Raw genomic sequence first — 26,307 nt, forward strand, 5'->3', positions numbered from 1 at the left:
GGTCACAATTGTTCCAAAGATCAGGTAAACTCTGACTCTGGTACTGATACTGGACTACCGATGTCCCGATGTCATGTCGACTCTCCTTACTTCTTCTATCCCATCAGACCCTTCTTCGTCCTCATAGAGGTCTTCAATGCACATTCTCCACCTACCCGCTATCTCTTCTGCTTTTGAATCTGTCCTTCTGACGACCATTTTATTTCGATTCCCTTAATTTCTTCCTGAAGCTGTTTCGCCTTGGCTCCAATACACTTCGTATTTATTTCATTCCTGAGTAATTTATATTGGTGTATTACTGTCTTTCTCTGGCTATATTTATACATTCTGCTTTCTTTACTTGCCGAAGGGTTCTTCGATGGTAATTTTGTAGCAGTTACACCATCTGATCAAAAGTATACAGACAGCCATACCTAATGCGGAACTGACCACTAAATTTCACGAGAGGTGGATCCGCCTGTATAAAAGAGGCGAGGATTATTCTGCTGTCAGACAGAGGCAGCAGAATGGCTCGCTCACAATAGCGCAGTAACAATTATTTTATTTTGGAACTCTTCCATTTGGTCCTTGTTTGCATAGAAAAACAGTAATATCAGAAAACTGAGTCCACCTTGATGCAAAACACCTTTTTATTCGTATATTACTTTATTCTCCCAAACTAGTTTCGGCAACAAATATCACCATCATCAGTGGAGTTTTTTTAATCTAAAACATGCAGAAATTAGCATGGTTATACATACACAGTAGCACATTATTACATTTTTACTATTCGTTTTTTGGAATATAGTTTCCTATGGATACTTTTATACTACCTTATTTATTGTATGTTACAGCATGTTTTTAACAATTATTGACGTTGTCTGCGACATATTTTCTGTGCGCTTTTTTTTCTGTTGCCGTTTTTCACTTAGCGAACATCATGTTATCTGCAACCATGTGAGCGGCTGTTAGAAAACAAAATATTAAAAGGTGAACTTCGTATGTCAGCAATATATACTTGGGGTAGTGGTAGTGTTGTGGAAACCGGTTATTTGGTGTGTACTGAGCTGTTACTTAGCTTTTCGTGTACTCACGTTCGTTGGATGGTATGTAACTGCTTTTATACTGGGGTCATGGTTTTTGTTCATTAGTCGTTCTGCAAAAGTTGAATGTGTGCCGTCACTCTTTAGAGCTCTCATGTGCTCTGTGTACCTCGTTCGGAAGTTCCAGCTTGCTTGTCCTCTGTATTGGGCCTGACAGGAGTTGCAAGTGAGTTGATATATTCCAGCGTTGCTGAATTTGTCTGAGGTTTTTCTGATTGGTCTTAGTCTTTTCTGAACTGTATTGTTTGTTGTGAATGTTACTGGGATCCCTTGCTTTTTCAAGATGTTTCCTATTGTAATATTTTGTTATTGTATGTTGGTGTGTACGTTCTCTCCCTTTTTTCTGAAGTGGTGTGGTCTGCTGTGTTGTCTGTGTGTTCTGCACGTTTCCGTTTTACCTTGTTGTTGAGTTTGTTTATGATGTCTGTTTTGTAGTCGTTTCCAACAACAATTTGATTATATTTAGTTCTAGTGTGTAGTTTTCTGGTTTAAGAGGTGTCCTGTTTATCCTGTGGAGCATGTGTGAAACTGGCATATTTATGCACTGTCGGGTGGTTGGATGAGCTGTGGATAACAGTGCTTGTGGATGGGGGTTTTCTGTAGATGGAGAACATGTTGGTAGTTGTTTCTTGTGATTGTAAGAGCCAAGAAATTTAGTTTCTTGTTGTTCTCTATTTCCATTGTCCGTAGTGACTTCGAAAGCAGAGTAGGCATCGGATGCCATACGAGTAACAAATCCATCAGGGATATTTCAGCCCTTCTGAAGCTGCTGAAGTCGACTGTTGATGATTTGGTTGTGAAAGCGGAGAATCGACCAGAGCTAAGCCGAGGCCTGGCAGAATTCATGGACTGACGGACAGGCATCGGCGAGCGTTACGGAGGCTGGTTGTAAAAAATCGAATGAAATGAGTGGAAGGAATCGCCCGTGAGTTCCAAAGTGCTGCCAGCAGTCTAGCTAGCACAGTGACTGCGCGTAGTGAGTTACAAAGAATGGACTGGAGTGGTGGAGTACATTCTCATAAGCCATAGGCTTCTGTAGTCAATTTTAAGGGTCGTTTGGAAGAGGGAAGGAAGGAAGGAAGGAAGGAAGGATGATTGGTGCTTAACATGCCGGCGACAACGAGATCATTAGGGACAGAGCAGTAACTCGGGTTAGGAAAGGATGGGGACGGAAGTCAGCCTAGCGCTTTCAAAGGAACCGAACCGTCAATTACCTGAAGCGATTTAGGGAAACAACTACACAAAACCTAAATCAGAATGGTCGGACGGGGTTCCGAACCGTCGTCCCCCGGAATGTGAGCCCAGTGTGCTGACCAGAACGCCACCTCTCTCGATGGCGAAGCTTGAGGTGGTGTAAAGAGCTACGGTACTGGACACTGGATGACTGGAAAGGGAGGATATGGAATCACGCTACAGCCTATTACAATACCAAGGAAAGCACTGGCTTTGGCGAATCCCTGGAGAACATTACTTGTCATTATGTGTTATGTCAGCAGTGAAGCACGGAGGAATCGGTGTTACGAGATAGGAGAATGATTCGTAGTGGGAGTGGGATCCCCTTATTGCGTTTAAGGAAACAGTGTATGCGGAGGGATATGGGCACATTTTGCAGCAGTGTGCACCTCGTACGATAGAGAAATGTTTCTGCATGGCAGTGCATTCTGTGATAAAGCAGCGTATGTGAGCTGATGCTCTGTGGACAGTATGATTCCTGAAATGGACTAGCCTGGCCAGAGTACCGAGGTGAAACCAGTGGAACACCTTTGGCCCGAGTCAGAATGATTACTTCCCGCCAGGCCCCAGGGTCCTACGTGACTACCTACTCTGGTTTCGACTCTTGGGGCAGAATGTGCTTCCGTTCCTCCACAGAAATTCAGACGCATCGTTCAAAGTGTTCCCGGAACACTTTAAAGTTGGCGTTTATCTGGTAATAAATATGCAACCAGTCGCTTTTTTACGATTTATTCAACCATGAACATGTTTTCGAGCCACTGCAGGTTCATCATCAGATGGAGGTGTTACAAGAACATTATGTTGTGGACCAAGTGTAGCAAGATGCAGTGCTGCTACTGCTGTAGGAAATGATGGAAATTTTGTAATCGCTGACGAAACATTTACGAAACCGAAAGTTATTATGTTATAGGTACTTACAGGGCCCTGCCCTGAGGTATCCACATCAAATTGTTTCTTATAACGTGCATTATTAAGCTATGTACACAAATAAACACAGTATTTAGCTACACTTGGTCTTTCACTGATCACAGAATGTTTTTACAAAGACTATGGATATGACAGATATTACACTTCACTACATAATAGTCTTTGGCAAGAGACGCATTGTATTATTGTACAAATATTACTAGTAATATGCATGTCTAGCCAAAGGCTATTATGTAGTAAAGTGTAAGGACTTCAGTGGCTTATGTATGTAAACAGGTCCGGTATAAGGACGATAGAGCTACCTTTAACTGCCTTTGAGATAGCTGTCTTATTTTCAAGCAATTTTGCATTTTTTTAAGATGGGACGAGAGAGAATTTTAGAATGAGACTGTAGGATCACGTTTACAAAGTGTGTTTTTACAGACATACACTATGTGATCAAAAGTATCCGGAAACCTGGATGAAAATGACTTACAAGTTCTTGGCGACCTCCATCGGTAATGATGGAATTCAATACGGTGTTGGTCTACCTTTAGCCTTGATGACAGCTTTCACTCTCACAGACATACGTTCAGTCAGGTGCTGGAAGGTGTCTTAGGGAATGACAGACTATTCTTCAAGGAGTGCCTCATTGAGGAGAGGTATCGATGTTGGTCGATGAGGCCTGACACGAAGTCGGCGTTCCCAAACATCCCAAAGGTTTGCTATTGGATTCTGGTCAGGAGTCTGTGCAGACCAGTCCATTACAGGGACGGTATTGTCGTGTAATCACTCCGCCACAGGCCGTGCATTATGAACAGGTGTTCGATCGTGTTGAAAGATGCAGTCGCCATCCCCGAGTCGCTCTTCAACAGTGGGAAGCAAGAAGGTGCTTGAAACATCAATGTAGGCCTGTGCTGTGATAGTGCCACGCAATACAACAAGAGGTGCAAGCCCCATCCATGAAAAACACAACCACACCATAACACCTCCGCCACCTAATTTTACTGTTGGCACTACACACGCTGGCAGATGATGTTCACCGGGCATTCGCCATACCCACACCCTGCCATCGGATCGCCACATTGTGTACCGTGATTCGCCACTCCACACAACGTTTTTCCACTGTTCAGTCGTCCAAAGTTCACGCTCCTTACGGCAAGAGAGGTGTCGTTTGGCATTTATCAGCGTGATGTGTGGCTTATGAGCAGCCACTCGACCATGAAATCCAAGTTTTCTCAGCTCCCGCTGTACTTGCAGTGGATCCTGATGCAGTTTGGAATTTCTGTGTGATGGCCTATTACACATTACGACTCTCTTCAACTGTCGGCGGTCTCTATCAGTCAACAACGAGGTCGACCTGTACGCTTTTGTGCTGTACGTCGCCCTCTTCGTTTCCACTTCACTATCACATCGGAAACAGTGGACCTAGAGATGTTTAAGAGTGTGGAAATTTCGCATACAGACGTATGACAGAAGTGACATCGTCGGCTGGTGTGGCCGTGCGGTTCTATGCGCTTCAGTCTGGAACCGCGTGACCGCTACGGTCGCAGGTTCCAATCCTGCCTCGAGCATGGATGTGTGTGATGTCCTTAGGTTAGTTAGGTTTAATTACACTCCTGGAAATTGAAATAGGAACACCGTGAATTCATTGTCCCAGGAAGGGGAAACTTCATTGACACATTCCTGGGGTCAGATACATCACATGATCACACTGACAGAACCACAGGCACATAGACACAGGCAACAGAGCATGCACAATGTCGGCACTAGTACAGTGTATATCCACCTTTCGCAGCAATGCAGGCTGCTATTCTCCCATGGAGACGATCGTAGAGATGCTGGATATAGTCCTGTGGAACGGCTTGCCATGCCATTTCCACTTGGCGCCTCAGCTGGACCAGCGTTCGTGCTGGACGTGCAGACCGCGTGAGACGACGCTTCATCCAGTCCCAAACATGCTCAATGGGGGACAGATCAGGAGATCTTGCTGGCCAGGGTAGTTGACTTACACCTTCTAGAGCACGTTGGGTGGCACGGGATACATGCGGACGTGCATTGTCCTGTTGGAACAGCAAGTTCCCTTGCCGGTCTAGGAATGGTAGAACGATGGGTTCGATGACGGTTTGGATGTACCGTGCACTATTCAGTGTCCCCTCGACGATCACCAGTGGCGTACGGCCAGTGTAGGAGATCGCTCCCCACATCATGATGCCGGGTGTTGGCCCTGTGTGCCTCGGTCGTATGCAGTCCTGCTACGGTCGCAGGTTCGAATCCCGCCTCGGGCATGGGTGTGTGTGATGTCCTTAGGTTAGTTAGGTTTAAGTAGTTCTAAGTTCTAGGGGACTTATGACCTAAGATGTTGAGTCCCATAGTGCTCAGAGCCATTTGAACCAACCGTATGCAGTCCTGATTGTGGCGCTCACCTGCACGGCGCCAAACACGCATACGACCATCATTGGCACCAAGGCAGAAGCGACTCTCATCGCTGAAGACGACACGTCTCCATTCGTCCCTCCATTCACGCCTGTCGCGACACCACTGGAGGCGGGCTGCACGATGTTGGGGCGTGAGCGGAAGACGGCCTAACGGTGTGCGGGACCGTAGCCCAGCTTCATGGAGACGGTTGCGAATGGTCCTCGCCGATACCCCAGGAGCAACAGTGTCCCTAATTTGCTGGGAAGTGGCGGTGCGGTCCCCTACGGCACTGCGTAGGATCCTACGGTCTTGGCGTGCATCCGTGCGTCGCTGCGGTCCGGTCCCAGGTCGACGGGCACGTGCACCTTCCGCCGACCACTGGCGACAACATCGATGTACTGTGGAGACCTCACGCCCCACGTGTTGAGCAATTCGGCGGTGCGTCCACCCGGCCTCCCGCATGCCCACTATACGCCCTCGCTCAAAGTCCGTCAACTGCACATACGGTTCACGTCCACGCTGTCGCGGCATGCTACCAGTGTTAAAGACTGCGATGGAGCTCCGTATGCCACGGCAAACTGGCTGACACTGACGGCGGCGGTGCACAAATGCCGCGCAGCTAGCGCCATTCGACGGCCAACACCGCGGTTCCTGGTGTGTCCGCTGTGCCGTGCGTGTGATCATTGCTTGTACAGCCCTCTCGCAGTGTCCGGAGCAAGTATGGTGGGTCTGACACACCGGTGTCAATGTGTTCTTTTTTCCATTTCCAGGAGTGTAGTTCTAAGTTCTAGGCGACTGATGACCTCAGAAGTTAAGTCGCATAGTGCTCAGAGCCATTTTTGAAGTGACATCCAAACAAAAATGGTTCAAATGGCTCTGGGCACTATGGGACTTAACTTCTGAGGTCATCAGTCCCCTAGAAGTTAGAACTACTTAAACCTAACTAACCTACAGACATCACACACATCCATGCCCGAGGCAGGATTCGAACCTGCGACCGTAGTGGTCGCACGGTTCCAGACTGTATGACATCCAAACACCTGACCACGTTCGAAGTTCGTGAATTCCGTGGAGCGCCCCATTCACGATGTCTAATGACTAATGACGTCGCTGATATGGAGTATCTGGCAGTAGGTGGCAGCACAATGCACCTCATAGGGAAAGCGTATGTTTTTGGGGGTGTCCGGATACTTTTGATCGCATACTGTAGCAATATTGGCCTGTATACGCTGTGGGACGTGATGCATTTCACATACGGTTTGTATTTTGGTCATAGGTCTTTTAATAGAATTACTATCTACCTTAGCAGGAATACTGAAATTTGGGCCTTTTTGTAACAAAGAATTTTCATCATGAGGAAGATTCATGAGCGTTAGATTAGCTGCTCTAACTGCAAAAGAATGTCTGCTAGGAGTGGCAACAACAGCTGTGTTAGCCGGCGTCTGCTGGGCCAGTAGCGCCCGTGGTTGTGGTCATGCCTTTCGGTAATGATATTACTCTCCGAGAAAAGAAAATCATTAATCAAATCACATAGATCATAAAATAAAAAACCAAGAAAGAAGTGTGAAGAGTGATTAGATAAGATATCTGCAACCTCAGGCAGATGTCTGGATCTACACGCCATGTGAATCCCACTTTTTATGAACAGACGTTCATGTTTTATCCTCACACTTCATGCACGGAATGCTACAGTAATCAGGCACACGACATAATACGTATGTACAGTAGTTATTTCGTCTTGGCGCCACCACACATTTTGTAATGTTACCTGGTGGCAAAAATGTTTTCTTGGTTCGTACTCTGCAGAATTATGTCGGTAATCTGCGAATGTTTGTTTCATGCACAACCGGCAAAGTAAGAGTATGTATACGTGCAACAATAGCTCCTGGGTAGGTGTATTATAGTCCGTGCCCATTGTTTATTTATTCAAATTGGTATGGTATATTCGCCCATTACTATACTATAAATTTAATTTTATTTTTTATTTTTATTTCTTTATTTTTATTTATTTATTTATTCGTTTTTTTTGTAGATATCTGATCGTGGATAAATTCCGAGACGCGTCACATGTTCATTTTTACCATTGCGACGTACTCAGCCTGAATGCATAACTGCTGATTCTTACAATAATGGTCGCCGACCTCCTGCATGACTTTGTCCCATTTACAGTATATTACCAGTTACACTACATTGGGGCTGTAGCTAAGTGTTCGGGTCAGCTACAATGGTGTTACCGTATCATCCGATGCTCGACTAGAAATATTTCTTAAAGACCTTGAAACGTCCCCTTAGAAAAATTATACATGACTGTGCTTAAACTGACACAATATTTTTAGCGCAACGAAATCTGACTTTCAAAAATCCCTACAAAAGAATGGCCCTGACTAACATTAACCTATACGTTTCACAAATCACTTACCTCACAAAAATCTTCGTTACTAGAACTACTGCAATACAGCGAGCGCCACTACTGCCAGCTAAATAAAAGATTCAAACTACTGAAGGCACTAACTACTGATAGGCACAGTTAGCAAAAAAAGGACTCTCATAGAGAACAAACAATGTATTTACCTTAATACTGTTCTAAAGTCATATTATATACATCATTCATGACATCCAGTCTTACAAATTTACTCTTTCTTAATGAGACACGTCCAGATCGTCCGCTCTCAAAATTCCGCCATCTCTCTCCCCATATCCACCGCTGCTGGCGGCTCACCTCCAACTGCGCAACGCTACGCGCTGAAAACATCCAGCTGCCCAACACTACAATGGCAGACAACAATGCAAATTAGCCACGACTGCACACAGCACAGCCAGTGATTTTCATACAGAGCGCTACGTGGCGTTACCAATAAGAAAACCTAAACAGCCTACTTACATAGCCCCCATGCTCCCTACAAAAATATTTTCCAAATTGTTTTGGGCACTGGCCAATACATATTTGTTAAAAATTTTTTCACAATTACAATAACAAAGAAATCAAATGCACACACGTATTGATACAATGTTGGTCAAAAGCTAAAATTTTCTCACAGCCCATAAAGACAGTCCTGATCGTTCATCAGCAGTAATTTTTTATTCTCAAAATCTGAGCAGTAAAAGACAATGCACACGGAAGTAGTGGATTTCAATGCAGTCTTGAAGAAGTAGTGTTGTCCTTCCGACAGAAAGACAGTGCTGACTCTTGACATAAAGACAGGTAATGAGCCACAACAGAGCAAACCCACCGCAGAGTCAGTCGAAGTTTTGAAGAATATTGGTAGGTAGGTCATCACAGAGCAGACCAACTGTAGTCCTGGTAGAGATTACGGTATTGGTGGGCCACCAGAGGTGCAGACCCAGTGCAGTCCTTGTAGAAATAATGGTATTGGTGGGCCACCAAAGATGCAGATCCACTGTAGTCCTTGTAGAGATAATGGTATTGGTGGGCCATCGAAGATGCATACCCACTATAGTCCTTGTAGAGACGGCCAGGAGCCATCTATTGCGACTGTGCAGGTGCACAATCACCACCGACGAGTCTTGCGGAGAATATAGCAAGTCCATGAACCACCACTTGTGCACTCACAAAAAAATTTTTTTTGAAATGTCCTTAGAACCAGCAATGCCGTTATCCAGTCCCTTGCTGAATTATTAACACAGGTGCAAACACTAACAGTCCTCTTATTTTTCACATATTGTGCATATACTATGACCAACAGAAATGTGTGCAGTGAAATGAATGCTTACAAGTTACTTAATTTGATAAACTGGTGTCAATTACAATTTTATAACATGAGAGTACAATTACAGAGATACAGAAAACATCATTAAAACATAATAATACAGATAACATTTGTAGTAATTCAGGCTTTACAAAAGAATAGAAATAAACATATACATCAGTGTTACAGGAATTATGACATAAGTAAATATATAAAATAATGAGAATAGTTTTCGAAATATTAATTTCACATATGAGCATTGAAACAGAACAGAATTAATGTCTTAACGTCTTTACAAAATAAATAGCATAGTATTAGAAAAATTCTACAACATAAATCTTATTAGCTAAACACATAAAGACAGGAAAAACACAAATAAACAAGGGTACACAAACACATAGCAGAATAACACAAGAGGAAAGTGCAGGGTTTGTTTTCAGTGTAACATTTGGTACTGCAGTCCAACCCAAAACTTCATTCCATAGATCCTTCGTCTTATTTCAACATTTGTTTCCACCAAAAATATCCTATCCAAGCATGCTTTCTGTATTTATATGTTCACATATTTTGTACCTCATTATTTATTTTCCATTATCTTATCTCATCATTTATTTCCAAGAAAATCATACCTAAACCTGTTGTCTCTAAACCCTACTTTTTTGTTCATATCCTCTTTCAAATTACGAGGGTTGTTTTTTAAGTAAGGGCCGTTTTTATTTTTTTTAAAAAATAGAAATACTTTTGTAAAAAAACTTTTATTTTCTGATTCTACACACTTTTACCAATTTTTCTACATAGTTGCCTTGTTTGTTTAAGCACTTGTCATACCTTACAACTTAGTTTTTAATTCCCTCTTCAAAGAATTCGGCCGCCTGCTCCGACAGCCAAGAGTTCACGGCCGCTTTCACTTCATCGTCGTCATTGAAGCGCTGCCCGCCAAGATGGTGTTTCAGGTACCGGAAAAGGTGAAAATCGCTAGGAGCAAGGTCGGGGCTGTATGGTGCATGGTCCAAAAACTTCCCAGCCAAAAGAATCAATCAAATCCCGAGTCTCTTGAGAGGTGTGAGGCCTAGCGTTATCGTGCAGGAGCAAAACTCCTTTTGTTAGCATGCCGCGCCTTTTGTTTTGAATTGCTCTGCGGAGCTTCTTTAGAGTTGCACAGTAGGCATCTCAGTTGATTGTCGTTCCTCGTGGCATAAAGTCCACTCGCAAAACACCGCGTCGGTCCCAGAACACAGTTGCGATAATCTTGCGCTTTGACAGCGTCTGTTTGGCTTTGACCTTGACGGGTGAGGTTGTGTGTCGACATTCCATCGATTGTCGCTTGCTTTCGGGAGCGACATGGGATACCCATGTTTCATCTCCAGTGACAATTTGACTCAACATATCATCCCCTTCTTCCTCGTAACGAATTAAAAAGTCCAATGAAGTGGCAAATCTCTTCCCTTTGTGGTCCTCTGTGAGGAGTCTGGGAACCCACCGAGAACACAGTTTCTCAAAGTTTAGGTTTTCAGACACAATTTTGTACAAAACCGATCTTGAAACTTGTGGAAATTCCAAAGAAAGAGTGGAAATTCTGAATCTTCTGTCCTCACGAATCTTTGTTTCGACTGCAGCCACCAAATCATCAGTGATCACAGAGGGCCGGCCTGAGCGTTCTTCATCATGGACGTTTTGACGACCATTTTTAAACTCTCTAACCCATTGACGCACTTTACCTTCACACATTGCATTGAAGCCATTAACTTCTGTTAACTGACGATGAATTTCTGCAGCTGGTAGGCTTCTCACGGTCAAAAAACGTATCACTGTCCTCATCTCACACGCGACAGGCGATTCAATAATCGTAAACATTATAAAGTAGCACAGCGATGCGTACACGTCAGCTACAGAGCTGCAACTTGCATCAGTGTGAACGGGAAGGATGCCGACAAGTGGCGCGGTGGCTTGTTGCGGCGTCCGCGCGAACTACGGGACTATACGCGCGAACGGCCCTTACTTAAAAAACAACCCTCGTACTTTTTTGGCCAAACCATTTTCTTATAGCTTCTCAATGCATTTCTTCCAATTCATCACAACTCATTCTCTTATATAGCCTACCCCCTCTTAAGCTAACTTAAATCTACTGAGCTCATATATATAAAGTGACGAGGCTATGCAGCAGCACATAAATTAACACAAACAGCAATGACAAAAAAATGCAAATTGGCAAAGCACGCAGCAAATAATATAATTTAGCAAAGCAAATGCAACATTATCACTAATATGAGCCAATGTGCAGCAACAAGAAAAATAAATCAGAAGTAAAACTGGCTTAACACAGAAATACAAAGTGAAATTCAGTAACACTATGCCTGGCAAACAGCAGCAGCAAATGCAGTAACTTATATCTAAACATGACAAAGCTCAAGCAGACGTGACACTAAAGCCTTTAGTCTGTCATCCTCTGTTTCAGTACCATTTTGGTCACAGAGTGTTTGGACATTTTGTTTTGATCCACCCACCGCTTTGACATAAGACCAAAATTTCTCAGGACTTTCTGCCAAGTCAGTAGATAGAACTTTACTTTCGAATTCATTGAACGCCTCTAGCCCTCCTCACACTACATTTCGTTTCGCGTAATTTTTGTTTATCTGTAAGGCTTTGGTTTATGTTTTTCCTGTGAAGTTCCCCTTTGCTTCCGCGGCAGCTTTCTAACTCGGTTGTTGTACCATGGTGGCTCTTTCCATCTCTTAGCCGGCCGCGGTGGTCTAGCGGTTCTGGCGCTGCAGTCCGGAACCGCGGGACTGCTACGGTCGCAGGTTCGAATCCTGCCTCGGGCATGGGTGTGTGTGATGTCCTTAGGTTAGTTAGGTTTAAGTAGTTCTAAGTTCTGGGGGACTTATGACCTAAGATGTTGAATCCCATAGTGCTCAGAGCCATTTGAGCCATCTCTTACGATCTTGGTTCAAATGGCTCTGAGCACTATGGGACTTAACATCTGAGGTCATCAGTCCCCTAGAACTTAGAACTACTTAAACCTAACTAACCTAAGGACAGCACACACATCCATGCCCGAGGCAGGATTCGAACCTGCGACCGTAGCGGTCTTGCGGTTCCAGACTGCAGCGCCTAGAACCGCATGGCCACTTCGGCTGGCTCTTACGATCTTGCTTGGCACATACCCATCTAATGCATATTGTATGATGGTTTTGAACTTTGTGCACTGATCCTAAGCACTATCTGTACTTGAGAGAAAACTTTTGTGTTGAACCGTCAAGTACTCTGAAATCTGCTTTTTGTTGGTTGGTTGGTTGGTTGGTTGTGTTGGGGAAGGAGACCAGACAGCGAGGTCATCGGTCTCATCGGATTAGGGAAGGACAGGGAAGGAAGTCGGCCGTGCCCTTTGAAAGGAACCATCCCGGCTGCTTTTTGTCACTTTTGCTAAACAGAAAAATCTTCCTACCTTTTTTAATATTTCTATTTAAGGCTGAAATCATCGATACGGTAACCGCTTTATGATCGCTGGTTCCGTGTTCTACGTTAACTGTTTCAAATAGTTCGAGTCTGTTTGTCACCAGAAGGTCTAATATGTTATTTCTACGAGTCAGTTCTCTGTTTAACTGCTCAACGTAGTTTTCAGATAATGCACTTAAAAAAGTTCACTGGATTCTTTGTCCCTGCCGCCCATTATAAACATTTGAGTTTCCCAGTCTATATCCGGGAAATTAAAATTTCCACCCAGAACTGTAAAATGGTCGGGAAATCTACTCGAAATATTTTTCAAATTTTCATTCAGGTGCTCTGCCTATAGTGACATCCAATTACCATGTTTGAGCCTGCTTTAACTGTGACCTTAACCCAAATTATTTCACATTTCGGATCTCCGTCAATTTCCATCGATACTATTGCACTTTTTATCTCTATAAACACGCCTCCCCCTTCACTATCCAGCCTGTGTCTGCGGTATTCATTCCAATGTGAGTTTAGGATTTCATTACTGTTTATATCTGGTTTCAGCCAACTTTCTGTCCCTAGTACTATGTGGGTCTCCTGACCGTTTATTAATTAGAGCAGTTCTGGGACCTTTCTATAGATGCTCCTGCATTTTACTATTACCACATTAATATTGTTATTCCCTGTTGCGTTTTGCCTACTACTACCTTGTCACGTCTCACTAAAGACACACTAAAGACAACAATGCAGAAAAGGGAAATGTCTATTCACATCTTAATATCTATGTCATTAAAGTGGTGCATCACAAGAAGTTATTCTACCAAAAAATTACCAAGAAGTTGAAAAGAAAATTATGTATGCAATAACTGTTATTAATCCCTTCTTTTTGTTCTTTCCTTTCCAAGTGCTCCTTTTTCGAAGAACGTGGATCATAAAATTATTATTTAATAGACCTGTTGACAGAAAGTGTTCACATTAGCAAATGCATTGAATTTTAGTTTATATAACCAATGCTGCAACACAGCTGAAAACCAGATATCAAACGAAATAAGCAACTATGTAAAGCATAAAAATATCATTCAATAGTCATGTGGCATTTCATAAGTTAGTAGAAATTCTCTCAACTCTCGTAGAAAGACACTTGTCATAATCAGGTGTGCAGACGTAAGAATATTTCCCATCAATTCATAAGCATTTCAATAAGTAGCACAAAGTACGATATGTTTCCAAGTAATGAGCGTGTCGTATTTGTGATGCTTTCTACAAATGAATGTCAATAGCGAGGATAATGGCCTCCTTTTTTCTCCACCAATGGCTTTCTTTTGTCAGACGACTTTCTCTCAGCTGGGCGCCCAAAACGCATTTCCTCAAGGTCATTTACCTTTCTTACCGAAATATTTATGACAGCAGTTTCCGCTACAGTGGCAGTCTCATATAAAAAATTTCACAGGTTGAGAATTTGCGTTACAAATGTGTAGAAACAAAATCCTATAAATATAACAGTGTCCAAAAAATTTTTGTCAGCATTGTGATACATTCACGCATTTACACACATTTCATAAGTCTTAAAGTACGATTCTTGTTTTCCAACATCTTTTTTCACAAGTCAGAGTCCCTAACAACTACTCATTATTCCTTACCTTATTACACATGTACATATTCGTGGAAACTTCTTCAATATTTCATCATAATAAATACATAGCGTAATCAAATTCCTCATATAGCATCAGCTTATTGATCATAAACATACCTCAGCAGCATAATACACATTGTCATCATAATAATAACATCATAAAAACTCAGCCAAATCTCAAAATCGTCGTAGCTTCCTCCAATAATATCAAAACCTAAAGAAAATTCTCAGCTCATTTCAATAGTGTCATCTACCTCAAACGTTCTTTAATTAACCCATACCAAATATATCATTCAAAGCTCTCATAGTATCACAATGGTTCCGAAAAAATATTAACAGTTCACAAACTACAGACAAAATACAATTTCATAAGTACGAAGTTATCCACCTATGTAGTTACGTAAACATCTGTCACTGACGTAGTAAAAAAAAATGTTTCTTTCTCTGTTAAATAATCAGATAGCTGTGTAATTCTGTGTTAGAGGAATATGGTACCGATGTGTAAAGTTGTAGAAGCAAATACCATATTAGCTAGGGCTCCTTGTGCTTGCCAAACACATGGTACACAATGTAGGCGTGTACCCCCTGAGGACTAATGTAATTATACCCTCAGGTGTTACAGATTACAGCAATGAAATGAAATGTATCACGGAAAACCTTTGTATCACTGAAATTAAAAAATCTTTAAAAATAAATGTTTTAAGTACAAAATTAATCACTCAGATACGTGTCGTTTAGCGCTAAATGTGTGTCTTGCTATAAGATAATTCTGTGGTAGTGTCGTAGTTATCGTCCTCCGAAAGCCAAGTTCTGCAGAAGTCAATGTACTTACCTCATGATAAACAAAAGTGAAATGCTTTGCCTATAGATATCTTACTTATTACGCTTATTGCCGTGATGAAGAAAGTACTGTGCTGTAATGTATTGTTGTGCTACGGAAAAGGCTGTCTCATTGTAGCTATACCACAAAAGTTACTACTAAAACATGTTTTCCTTTCCAGAAGAATTCAGAAAAACTCTGCAGATATAAAACAGAAACACCGCAAAAGCAACATTGTAAATTGTCACTCATTAGTAGCGTTGTGATAAAATAGTGTAGCTGTCACATAAACTAACCACTGTGTAATCTGGTATCTCACAGAAAGTACTTTAAATCCGGAATGTATTTTCAAGTAAACCAAAATGTTGCATTAAAATCTCATTAGCAGTATCTAATCGTGCAACTAACAAGCAAGAAATGAAATGAAATGTCGTGTGGCTAGAGCCTCCCGTCGGGTAGACCGTTCGCCTGGTGCAGGTCTTTCGAGTTGACGCCACTTCGGCGACATGCGCGTCGATGGGGATGAAATAATGATGATTAGGACAACACAACACCCAGTCCCTGAGCGGAGAAAATCTCCGACCCAGACGGGAATCGAACCCGGGCCCTTTGGATTGACAGTCTGTCGCGCTGACCACTCAGCTACCAGGGGCGGACAACAAGCAAGAATGTACACACACAATAACACTGTGTCGTCTGTTCACTATAACAATGCACTCGTAATTTCTGTTTAAAAATGTTCCCTAGGTTCTAGACTGGATAGTTAACTTTAAAATATAGTTGCATGTTAACAGTTTCTAAGTCTGACGAAGCGTACTAGTAACGTGAAGTGAAAAATTTTATAGCAAAGACTAAGTTAAAAAGCAGATTATCTCTCAATAAACGGTTTTACATGTGAAATGTGGTGCAATCCTTTAATCTTCATAGTGTTCAGAGTTTCAACTTGAACGCAATTATCATGCAGTATACGTCGGTAAGGAATACTGGAATTTTCTTCAAGGTTAGCTTATGTTATTTTTCTCAAGCCCAGTCAGCGCATGTGGCTGCCTGCGGTGCGAGTCATTGTGTGTCTCTTTGTTGGCGAGCGTCGTTATTGGGATTAGAAGACCTAACTTCTACAAATGCACATTGTCGAGAGGGCCCTGCCCTGTTTGAATCCCGCCAGTTCTGATGAAATTCAGGTCTGTCGTTATGTCGGTAGTTTACATAGTTCCTTGTTTGTCGGTCATGTGGTGGAGAATTTCTCCCTGAATGGTAACTGCGCGGTGGACCGTTGCGTCTGACGTTATTCTGTCTCCCTTGATAATAATCATTTTGGTTCCCATATTGTCTGTTTCTCTGATTGTCTCTGTGATAGTCATTACTGCAGAGAGGTGATCTTTCCCTGTAATTATTACTACTCTGCCAATTCGATAATGCTTCCCTGTTCACTAATTGTTTCACTGTCTACACCATTGTTTGCCGTCCGCTCCATTTCCCTGTGCACAATTACCAAATTACTATGTTGAACATTAGTTATTTCATTACACGGTGGCGCTAACACACTGCTTTCGTCTTCACTGTCATTTCTCAGTTTACTTTGGAGCCTAGTATTACGTTTTTCACACGCCATAATTGTCACAATATTTCACACGATAACACAGAAAAATACAATTTGAAGAGCAAAAATAAGAAGACACATTAACATAGCACTGAAAATAATATCTCGTTAATTGCAAGCGCAGCTGCGAAATACTTGGTGCAAATCTACATGCATGCCACAACTGTTTTACTGTACAACAATTAAAAACTACAACTACAAAGAAAATTCTCTCTATAATTACGCGCTACCAATAAACAATAGCTACACTAATTACAGAAACTACAATAAAAAATCAGAAGATTCCAGTGAGGTATCCTCGGCTAAGGGTCGACATATGAAATGTCCCCTCAGAAAAATTATACATGACTGTGCTTAAACTGACACACAATATTTTTAGCGCAACGAAATCTGACTTTCAAAAATCCCTACAAAAGAATGGCCCTGACTAACATTAACCTATATGTTTCACAAATCACTTACCTCACAAAAATCTTCGTTACTAGAACTACTGCAATACAGCGAGCGCCACTACTGCCAAATAATTAAAAGATTCAAACTACTGAAGGCACTAAGTACTGATAGGCACAGTTAGCAAAAAAAAAAAAAAAAAAAAAAAGATTTTGATAGAGAACAAACAATGTATTTACCTTAATACTGTTCTAAAGTCAAATTATATATATCATTCATGACATCCAGTCTTACAAATTTACTCTTTCTTAATGAGACACGTCCAGACCGTCCGCTCTCAAAATTCCGCCATCTTTCTCCCCACATCCACCACTGCTGGCGGCTCACCTCCAACTGTGCAACGCTACGCGCTGTTAACATCCAGCTGCCCAACACTACAATGGCAGACAACAATGCAGACTAGCCACAGACTGCACACAGCACAGCCAGTGATTTTCATACAGAGCGCTACGCGGCGTTACCAATAAGAAAACCTAAACAGCCTACTTACAACCTTTCACGTAGATATTTATGAGCACGTGCTGATAATGAATCTCCTTTACGTAATATATAATTCCATGATGAATTCTCTAAATTCTCCGAACCCGACCTCAAGTAACAATGTCGACGTTGGTCGATTTGCTCGAAACGACGACTTTTCTCCCTCGCTCATAGAGCAATTTTCGTAAACTGTGGTGACTATGATTGGTGATTGTTGCTTCATGTGCCTATAATATCTTGTTCAAGAAAAAAATTTCTGTTACTGAAGGGCAGAAAAGCTACCAAACAAGACATCATCTTACAGTTACAGGCAAAATGTGATCAAAAATTATGAAAAAAGGTTTCTGAATCCTAGTTTTTCTTTTAATTCGCGGCAAGTAAATGTTAGATCAGCTACTGTGTATTGTAGGTACATTTTTTACTTCATTTCTATTCTGCATTATTTATTAAATTTTGATAAGAAACCTCTGCCGATTCTTGCCGTTGATTTCGCTTTATGGCTTACCATTATCCGACAGCACATACGGTGGTGGCTTGTTTGATTCTGCTGGTACATCCGTACTAAACTGAAAGAGTATGGGAGTATGGAGTCTGCTTTCACTGTTGAATACGTCCTTGTAGTTTCATGTACAGCAAAGAACGTTACGATATAAATATAATTATGTGCTGATTTTCATGCACATAAAAGGGTGATAAGTGACTGACGCGTTCAAATAGGAATTTATTAGTCTCGTAAACTGAAAATACCAACTATTTAAATTAAATTTAGAGTACTCGCAACATTATTTTGATAACAACTTTAATCAGCTTATGGTTTGTTCAATGTTTGTTATACATCGGTTTTTTGAAATCATTGGGTTTAACCAGGTAAATGTACTTGTAAATTTTACTGCATAGTTGGCCGTGGTTGTTCTGTGTTTCTTAAAAATAAGTACATAAATAAGTGAATAACCACAAATAGGTATTTTCTTATTTTTCTTATGATACAGACTGTTGAAATAGGACTCCTGAAGCATACTGCAATGTTCTTAAAGACATTGAATATTTCAAGGATTAATTTATCGCTGGCCGTTTATGTTAAGTTAAATTCAGTATCCAAATCTTTCCTTTATTCTAACTTATCTTCCTAATGTGCCATGATATGAGATTTTAAGTTTTTTTAGCCTTGGTTTAAAAAATGGGCAAATATTGTTGCAGCTCTGTTTATATGCAAAGTACAATCCTAAATTTTGGTGCTTCATTATTACCGCTTTCCTATACGAACCTGTGTGTGTCTGTTAGGTGATCCTGTAACAGCGACTGCGTCCGACGGTTGTTCTTGTTGCCGAAACGACTATCTAAAGACTCTTGTTCAAAATCTCCTTTCGTACATCTTACAGTCAAGATTTAAGTAATTTCATTATCACTGATGTGTAAATTAGTTCTTTGAGATAAATGTTTATTGAATTCCGTCATTTAATTTCGAATGGCCTTTGAAACATAATTTCCTTTTATTTGTTGTGGCATGGCACTCCGGCTCAACAGCCGATAAAGATGACGCCAAGTTCCTGTGCCTAACTTCATCACTCACGTACAGACCGGCCGAAACGAAATTTCTTTTGAACAGTACCACCGTTGTTTAACCAATATAGCACCGCTTTTTCTCTCTCTGAAAAGGTAGTTTTAGTTCCTGGAGTTTCTTTCGGAGATAACTGATAATTTAATGTGTCAGCACCACTCGAAAATTCTTCATGGTTGTAAGTTTCTCCAGCCTTTTTGTCGTCGGTGGATTAACAGTCTACAATATGAAGTGTTTCAGTCGTTTCTAATCGTCTGTTTCAACCGCTTAACTGTTCATCTAGATCATTAAACACCATTTCGCCCATGACCTTCACGAGTCTTTTCCGTAAATGGCTTCAGTTGGCAAACTATTCACAGGTTCACCTGCGAGGCGAGACTGAACGTACAGAATGTTTTTAAAATCTAATTAGAGTCAGAAAAATGTGTTTTCTGGGAGCTGGAAATCGTTAGGGAATTCAATATACCGCGATCAACAATGTCAATAGTGTGCCGAGAATACCAAATTTCAGGCGTTACCTCACACCACAGGCAACGCATTGGCCGACGGCCTTCACTTAACGACCGAGAGCAGAGGCGTTTGCATAGGGCTGTCAGTGCTAACAGACAAGCAACACTGCGTTGTGTAGCCGCATAAATCAATGTGGGATCTACGACGAACGTGTGCATCAGGACACGGCAGCAGACAACCGACACGAGTACCTTTGTTAACAGCACGGCATCGCCTGCAGCGTGACCTAATTGGTTGGAACTTAGATGACTGGAAAACCATGGCCTGGTTAGATGACTCCCAACTTCAGTTGCTAAGAGCTGATGGTAGCCTTCGAGTGTGGCGCAGACACCGCGAAGCTGTCGACGCAAGTTGTCAACAAGGCACTGTGCAAGCTGGTAGTGGCTATCTGATGGTGTGGGCTGTTTTTACATGGAACTGACTGGGACCTCTGGTTCAACTAAACCGATCAATGACTGGAAATAGTTATGATCGGCTACCTGGAGACCATTTGTAGCCGTTTATGGACTTCATGTCCCAAAACAAGGATAGATTTTTTATGCATGACCATTCACCATGTCACTGAGCCACAAATGTTCGAAATTGTTTTGAAGAACATTCTGGACAATTCGATCCAATGATTTGGCTACCCAGATAGCCAGGCATGAATCCCATCTAAAATTTATCGGCCATAATCGAGACGTGAGTTCGTGCACAAAATCCTGCTCCGGCGACACTTTCGAAATTATGGATGGCTGTAAGACAGCATGGCTCATTGTTTCTCCAGGGGTCTTCCAACGACTTGTTGAGTCCATGTCATGCCGAGCTGCTGCGTTACGCCAGGATAAAGGTTGTCCGACACGATAATACGATCTATCCCACGACTTTCGTCATCTCAGTGTTTGCAGGGCTTGAGCGGGGATGAAAGTGACGGAAGTGGAAGCTGCAGACGACTAAGCGTTAAGAAAAAATAGCATTTTTGGCTGTGATCAGGTGAGGCATGAGCCATTTATGTTAGCGTATTTTCCATCCTATGACTGGAGCTGCGGAATCCGAGGGTCGTGGGGTCGTTTCTCTGCATAAACATGTTTTCACAATTTTTACGTTACTTACGCTGCAAATAAACGGAAATAATACTCATTATCCTATAATTACTGATATTTACATAACATGTATGACAAGAAAATGCAAAGGAAAATTTAGAATTGCAAATGAATTCACAAGACAGAATTTAACTTACAGCGTCAATGAGGAGTCTGCAAACAACTTTCCAAGAAGGGATTGTAATTAGAACGTACATGACTTCGTTTTTCGTTAGTTTCGTTTTTACTTTCGAGTAGCACTCGTCAGATACACGTGGACAATATGTTTTCGGCGCAGGTAAAATCAGCCCATCGGCCTTTCGGGAGAACGTTAGCACGTGTAAATATCAATGTAAAACAACAAAATTCTCGTGTAAGCCTTACAGTCCCTTCTTGGAAATTTATTTTCAATACCAAAAGTTCCATTCCCTTTCGTTTTCGTGCCTTTTAAGAAAACTGAATAATAAGAAAACAAAAAATGCACATATGGACTCGCCACTACTACCTTCGGATTACCGTTCTTACTCTTTCGCTACGTTAACCAGTGCCTGAAAACTATACCAACATAAATAACCGCGCAAAAAATACTTGGCCGTCTGGAGCTCCCATTTCTAGCCAAGCCTTGCATATACCATGAATATGGACGAGATTGGTGTTGACGAGTAGGCGCTGTCCCTTGTTAGTTGCAAACTTCAAGAAAGGAAATATCCGTTTTCCCTGATACAAAGACTATTCGGAAAGTAAGGTTCGAACGGTCGCGAAATGGAGACCATAGCGAAAATAAAACATGTTTTATTTGCAACAATTAGCAGCAACTTCCAGCTACTTCTGCTCGTATTCGCTGCTCCGACTTAGACATTTGTCGTAGAGGCATACCAACTTTCCGATACTCCCGTCATAGAAGGCAGCTGCCTGTGCCTTCCGGCAATTCCCTACGCTGATCTGCAGCTTGAAGTCTGTGTACCAGATGATGTCTTTGTAGGCAGTGGTTCATGTGAGCATAGACAAATATCAGAGGGACTCAAGTCCGGATTGTATGATGGGTGATCAAACAGTTCGTATCGAAAACGCTTCAGGAACGTCCTCATTGCCCCTGCCGAGTGCGGTCGAGAATTGTCATGAAGAAGGAAATGCATGACAGTTATGTTGTGTGTGCTGCTTGAAATCAGGCGCAATGCCCAACAGGCATTCATACTTGGCGGGGAACGCTATTTTCTAGGTATTTTTCTTTGACCACTGTACCCACAGAACTGAAAAGAGCGACGTGACGCTATCGGCGGGCATATTAGAGACACTTCCCAACACGTCTGTCCAAAACTTTATCGCTTTTTCACTGTCGTTTCCATTTCGTGATCGATCTGGCCTTACTTTCCGAGCAGCCTTCGTATTTTTAGATAACAGCAAGTTTATGTCGCTAGTTGAATTGAGAATGTGTAAAGATGTGTATTTTAACTGAGGAAAACCAAGAGGATCAAAAATTGCTGCAGGTTTCGATATTATCGGTCTGATCATGTCCTCGTTAGAGAAAATTGCAGTGCTAGAAACATCCAAATATGTTCACTTACTGGACATAGCTCCACGTGATCCACTCTGAAATGGTAGGTTGTTTTTCCACCCTTTATGTTTACTTGTATTGTTAAATTTTAATTCTTCGGTAGTGGAAACCTGACCTTGACTAGGTCGATATTATCGGTCTGATCATGTCCTCGTTAGACAAAATTGCAGTGCTAGAAACATCCAAATACGTTCACTTACTGGACATAGCTCCACGTGATCCACTCTGAAATGGTAGGTTGTTTTTCTACCCTTTATGTTTACTTGTATTGTTAAATTTTAATTCTTCTCTAGTGGCAACCTGACCTTGACTAGGTTCATATGTTCTGAAGGCTGTGTAAGAAATGGAATCGCCAACTTGGGCGGAATCTGCTGAACGTAGGGGTAAAGGCCGTAGGTGCAGCGCATTTAACCTCTATTGCCATGAGAGCATCAGATAGTGGAGCTCACGTAGTTCTGTCTGATGCAGGGAACGATGCGCCCTGGTCGTTACGAGTGTGTGTGCTGGTACTATGTGACGTTTCTAACCTTGTCAGACTCATTTTGAGCATATGTCGTAATACGTCTGCATCTGACAAAAATTGCAAGGACAGAAATGCCAATCTGCACAATGCAGATGAAAATAATTATTTAGTGCTAGATCGCAGTTTTCAAGGTCTTTGTTTACTGGTTTGTTGAATATCAACTCATTAGTTTCAACAAACGCAGTCAACTGATTATTTGATTCTTTTTGTAAATAAACGATCAAACACTTGCTTCAAAGCCAACATGGCTGACATATTAAGAACCTAATATTTCTAAGACAAATTATGAATTTACCAGAGAGCCATGGCTCTTACAGACCTGGTTCTTAAGTTCATTCTGTCTGAAGCTTTTCTATGAATAAAAAAAAAATGTCACTTATTAGCCAAAAACCATTTCAACGAGACGTAAATAGATTACAATATTAAATGGTGCCTCTCTCAGAATGTCATTAATATTATTACGAAATCACTATTAATTATTTATTTATTCGAGTAACCCTTTTGGAGGGTACAGTAAATCAACTTTGCCTTTGGTCCTTTGTATTTAATTTTTGTTGCTCCAGGCTTCCATCATTCTTCGAGAGTGCCGTTCTTTTTCTTCCTTTGTCCACGTTCTTCCCTTTGCAGATCTCGTTCGTTCTTGAAATCGTGCCTTTTCCATTGATCCTCTAAAAAGTATTCTGTTATCTATCACGTCCATTCTAATTCCAGTGTTTTTCATATCAGTCAGTTTCGGTGAATAATGTGGACCTGGATTTGTAGCTGTTTAATAGATCGAAGATCTGCTCGCTTAGTCTGTTATTATCCATTCAGTATATGTGTCTATAAAACGGTAACCTTCTTTTCCTCATAACATCAGTTAGCTTTTCCATTTTCGATTAGAACTTTGTCTGTTTGATCTTGTGTTCAGCATTACCATTACTTCTAAGTCCCAGTGGTTTCCTTAGAGTTCTTCTTTCGGCATTTTCCAGTTCTTCAAGATCCCAAAATCTTGTTAATTTAAGTGAATCTGATGCATACAGTTTTTCCGGCCTTACCACTGTTTGATAGCGTCGTACTTTTGTGTTCCAGTCAAATTCTTTTTTCTTATATACACTACTGGCCATTAAAATTTCTACACCAAGAAGAAATGCAGATGATAAACGGGTATTCATTGGACAAATATATTATACTAGAACTGACATGTGATTACATTTTCACGCAATTTGGGTGCATAGATCCTGAGAAATCAGTACCTGAACAACCACCTCTTGCTGTAATAACGGCCTTGATATGCCTGGGCATTGAGTCAAACAGAGCTTGGATGACGTGTACAGGTACAGCTTCCCATGCAGCTTCAACCCGATACCACAGTTCATCAAGAGTGGTGGCTGGCCTACTGTGTCGAGCCAGATGCTCGACCACCATTGACCAGGCGTTTTCAATTGGTGATAGATCTGGCGATGTGCTGGGCAGGGCAGCAGTCGAACATTTTCTGTACCCAGAAAGGCCCGTACAGGACCTGCAACATGCGGTCGTGCATTAACCTGCTGAAATGTAGGGTTTCGCAGGGATCGAATGAAGGGTAGAGCCACGGGTGGTAACACATCTGAAATGTAACGTCCACTGTTCAAAGTGCCGTCAATGCGAACAAGAGGTAACCAATGGTATCCCATACCATCATGCCGGGTGATACGCCAGTATGGTGATGACGAATACACGCTTGCAATGTGCGTTCACCGCGATGTCGCCAAACACGGATGCGACCATCATGATGCTGTAAACAGAACCTGGATTCTTCCAAAAAAATGACGTTTTGCCATTCGTGCACCCAGGTTCCTCGTTGAGTACACCATCGCAGGCGCTCCTGTCCGTGATGCAGCGCAAGGGTACCGCAGCCATGGTCTCCGAGCTGATAGTCCATGCTGCTGCAAACGTCGTCGAACTGTTCGTGAAGATGGTTGTTGTCTTGAAACCGTCCCCATCTGTTGACTCAGGGATCGATACGTGGCAGCACGATCCATTACAGCCATGCGAATAAGATGCCTGTCATCTCGACTGCTAGTGATACGAGGCCGTTGGGATCCAGCTCCGCGTTCCGTATTACCCTCCTGAACCCACCGATTCCATATTCTGCTAACGGTCATTGGATCTCGACCAACGCGAGCAGCAATGTCACGATACGATAAACCGCAATCGCGATAGACTACAATCCGACCTTTATCACAGTCGGAAACTTGATGGTACGCATTTCTCCTTCTTACACGAGGCATCACAACGTTTCACCAGGCAACGCCGGTCAACTGCTGTTTGTGTATGAGAAATCGGTTGGAAATTCTCCCCATGTCAGCACGTTGTAGGTGACGCAACTGGCGCCAACCTTATGTGAATGCTCTGAAAAAGCTAATCATTTGCATATCACTGCATCTTCTTCCTGTCGGTTAAATTTCGCGTCTGTAGCACGTCATCTTCGTGGTGTAGCAATTTTAATGGCCACTAGTGTATATTTCTTGTCTTTTGGAATGCATTTTCCATTTTGATTCTGTTTTCTATGACTATCTTTTCTTTTGTATCGCTTGTTAGCCATTCTCATAGGTATTTAAAAAGTAACTACGTAAGCTTCAGCGGCCAGTGTCATGATGATTAAAATTTTCAGGGTGTTGCTCCGCTTCATTGTATAAAACCCTTTAATTATAAACTTAAAACCGACGTTCCAAACGTATTGCAACGACGTTCCAACCGTATTGAAACGACCTTCCTCAGGCCAGCCCAGTTTTAGTGGAGGAAACGTTGCTGTATTTATTGCAGACGATCGGTGTCAATATTTTTGAAACTTCATTGGCCTTAGAATGTTATCGGCTAGTCATGACGGAAGGGGAGGGTAGGAAAAAAGCTATTGGTGGGTCAGCTGGCTCGTTAATTGTTGGCGACAGTCTGCAGTTCAGCGCTTGGCTTCTGGTGGGCACGTTTTCTTCCTGGTGCGCGCGGAAATGCACTGACAATTTCCCTGTAGCTGTTTGTTTATGCTGCCCCGCGACTGCTCACGGTCCTTCGGTCTGGGACAGCTGGTGGCCAGCACGCAGGAAGTTTGTAGCCGTTGTCAGGCTGCTTAATAATTTCAGTCGCCTCTTGAATTTTGCGGTGCCGCGTCCACGACACTTTCGCCAGCACACGGTCTTCCTGGAACGAGATAGGCTGTCCACAGTCACGGTGGTGTTCCGCTATTGCCAATTTATTATGACGTGCTAATCGCCAGTAGCGATGTTCTGCTAATGGTGTGCTAACTGGTCTCCCTGTCTCTCCTGTGTAAGCAGTTCCACACTTACTATGTGGTTCATATACTCTTGCAGTATTTAA

The sequence above is a fragment of the Schistocerca nitens genome, chromosome 8 (genome assembly GCF_023898315.1).
Source record: "Schistocerca nitens isolate TAMUIC-IGC-003100 chromosome 8, iqSchNite1.1, whole genome shotgun sequence".
Lineage (NCBI taxonomy): Eukaryota > Metazoa > Arthropoda > Insecta > Orthoptera > Acrididae > Schistocerca > Schistocerca nitens.